We start from the raw sequence: 3,468 nt of genomic DNA on the forward strand, positions 1-3,468 counted from the left end.
GATGTAATAAGCGTACATTACCACAAATGCAGGCCTTCCCAAAGACAACCTCTAGCCTCTCTGCTCCATGGATACTACTGTTGGGAAATCAGAAAAAGAGTTGATTGGACAAAATAGCAGAAAGGGGAAGTTCTACCTAGTCCATCAATTTCCATTCAGATCTAACACCTTTTCTTGTTTCTCAACAAGATAATACTGTTCCTGTCTCACAACAAAAAGGAAGGTAAGTACAGGATGTGCGCTGATTGCTCACATTCTTACTTTGGCCACGAGGACAGAGGGGCAAATAGAACCTGGCACAAAACAATCCAGCATCTGGTGTTCTGGTCTTTGTCTGTGCAGCAGGTGTTTTGTCCAGTGTGATGGTCGGCTGATTGCAGGTGATTTGATTTGCTTTTCTGATCAAAGGAGTGAGAGCATGATGGGGAAAGCAGCCAACTGTCTTTTGTGTTGCCTGTCAGGGTCGGTCTAGAAAAGCGTGCCTCATCGGTGACAGCTTCTTTGTTGTGCAATATTCCACCCCTGTGAGCAAGTTGCTAGTGGCCACTGGCCAAGCAAATATACAACTTCCATACTGTGATATTTGAAAGGACAAAGCCCCTTCAAAAAGAGGAATTGCACCGCACAATATGATTCAAACTGGTTAAAAACAAACATGCATGTTCCTACACTGTTGTCCTTTTAATCTGCCGAAGGCATAGACTTACTGCAAAAACCGGAAGGGGAAAACAAGTTCAAGAGGATGGATCGGACCAGCAGCTGATGTAGAAACAACATCTGAAATTGGTTTTATTGTAGGCTGGGATTATGCCTGGGATCTTTGTTTTATGCAGCATACATGTAGACCTAGGTTTAATATCACACCAATGATTAATTCAGTTGCAGTCAGAGTTGCTTACACCACTGTCAACCAATTGCAGTTCAACATGCAATCAATACCACAACACAAAAGCTATACTGTACTTTGTCACCTCCCTTTGGAGGAATGACTGTACTGCCTTATTATTACTTCAAACTGGAACTGGGAAAAACAGACAGCAATCCATAACATGTAGTTTAGTTTCTTTCATTCAAAAACATTTATATGTCCAAATGTATTCTGGGCATTTCTGATGTATATGATTGTGCATTATATATATTACAGTATTTGCTGTAAATTGTGATAATTTTTTTGGTAGTAACATTCAAACAACTGTTGAAACACCTGTGGTTTTCTTTTATTTGAAAAGCTGTGCTGAATTTAATTTTAGACTTGCACTTTCTATTGACTGTATAAAGCTTAATACCCTGCAATGATGAGGTTTTACAGCTAGTGGGAGCACGAAACCAGTATACTTGCATTTCAGAATTTCGATTTTAGTTTTTCCCACTCTGGACTCAATCCCCTGTCACTGCCACGGCTGGCAGAGTAGCTGAAGACTAGCTAGCTAGAATGGCAATGTTAGTAATCACTTGACTTGTCAGAGACCAGTAGATACACTCTCAGAAACCAACTCTGGGCAGTCATAGTAAGTCAGTAGTTACATTTTCAGGATTTTAAAACGGAATAAAGACGGTAACTGAAGCAACGACACTAACTAGCTGGAAGAAGGGACGACTTCGTCGGCTGTGGACGGTAGGTGTGTGACGCGTAGTATCTGAACTCGCCCGAGTCCGACACATAACAGAAATGTAGCTATCTAGCATTCAAGCTAGATAGCCAACCACCATACAACGTCTACCAAGCTAATAAATTAGTAGCTAGCTAGTTAGCAACACTGGAAGGACTTCTTGTTGTCGACGCACCGTGTGAACTTTACCCAGGTAGGTTTCTAGGTGGCCATAGCTCGAGATAACATATCCGTTCGCCTACTGTTTTCCACTGACATTCTTATGGTACAACCTCGCGTGATTAATTATATAGCAAGCTAGTGCTAACAGTCTAGCTAGCGTCAATTGAAGAGTAGTCTAGCTGGCTAGCTTCTTTTGCTAACCTCCATTAGCTAGCTACCTGGCTAATGTGGTTTGAATTTAGTTGACAATGCAGCATTGACAACTGATATCTACCTCTACGCTTACAGCAGCCAACTTACTTGATATTTTATTACTAACTATTTAGGATACCTTAAATGACAACTACTTTGAGGCTAATTAGTCTAGCTTAGCTATCCAGGTGTTCTCATTTAGCTAGCTAGCTTAGTAGCCTAGAAAAGAGCATCCAAGTGGCTAGTAAATTGGCTGGTGTTTAGTTATTTGGAGCTGTGTTTGCGGTCTCAAATAGAAAAGCATCTACTATACTGAGAAAAATAAAAAATTTGAAATGTACTGAAAAACCCAACAATATGGAGCTAGTTTCTTTTGGTATATTTCTTGGGATATTTGGATCGGTAACTACTTTCACGTTTCTCACAGTTTGCATAGACCTTACGTGTGTTCTGTAACATTCAGCAGGAGAAGGATTAGCTCGCTAATCCAATTTCTCAAACCCTCCAAAAGTATACATACTATATGTTGTACAGAAACTACTATTATAGCCACCTGACAGGCCGTCAATGTTGAAATAGTGGTTTGGTTAAACCTAGTAAAATGGGTACAAAATGAATGATGAAGCTAAATATGAAACGCTTGCACGTAAAAACTGCAGTAACAGTATGACATTTTATTCTTCTCATCACTTCCCTCTGGCTCCTATTTCCCTTATTCAGCTTTTCAAGTACTTTCGGTAGCCTATCCCCAGAGGCTTTTACCATTGGTGGCAGGGTTCAGGATGTGTTGTTTTAGCAGCAGGAATGCATTTTCCGAGGCGGTGGTAAATAAGTGATTGGCATTGACCATAATGTCACAGCGCACAGCTTTACGGGCTTGGTACACGTAGCCTAAAATCGATTTATTTTTCTCCCAGCAGTTTATGTAAAGATTCTATCGAGTGGCTAGACAACACCTGTGTGTGAGAGTCTAAAGTGTGAGGTTGTAGACTGGCTTCTTCCTAGTGTTTGTCCATCGGCAGTCTTTTTAGTCAGTGGAACAGGGTACCATTGGCTCTCATAGAGGTATCTGAAAAGACAATCTCGTGTCCAACTGTGGAGGGTAGCCCATACAGTGCCGTTCGCCAATGATTACATCAAAGTTTCGCATTATTAGGCAATTCAATCACTCAAAAGACTTGTTTGCATTGATAAACCTTACTGCGCCGTGGAAGAAGATAACTGCATATCTTCTTAAACAATTTAATCAATTGAAGTGGCTTGGAAACACTGGAATAGATCAAATTTGCTTCATATACATCTTGGTTGCTGCAGTGCTTTGATTCATTCACCCTCCCTATTGGGACCCTTATAGTGCCTCAGGATAGAAATAAACATGAAGTGTCCTTCCTCATCCTCCCTGTTAAAGGCGATGATCTCATTTTAGGGGATTTTAAAGTAATGCTCTGTGTTAGATCATAGAATAACTTCTGTTATGCCCACTGTAGGTTGCAGGTTTACATGC

The sequence above is a fragment of the Osmerus mordax genome, chromosome 8 (assembly GCF_038355195.1).
Source record: "Osmerus mordax isolate fOsmMor3 chromosome 8, fOsmMor3.pri, whole genome shotgun sequence".
Taxonomy (NCBI): Eukaryota; Metazoa; Chordata; class Actinopteri; order Osmeriformes; family Osmeridae; genus Osmerus; species Osmerus mordax.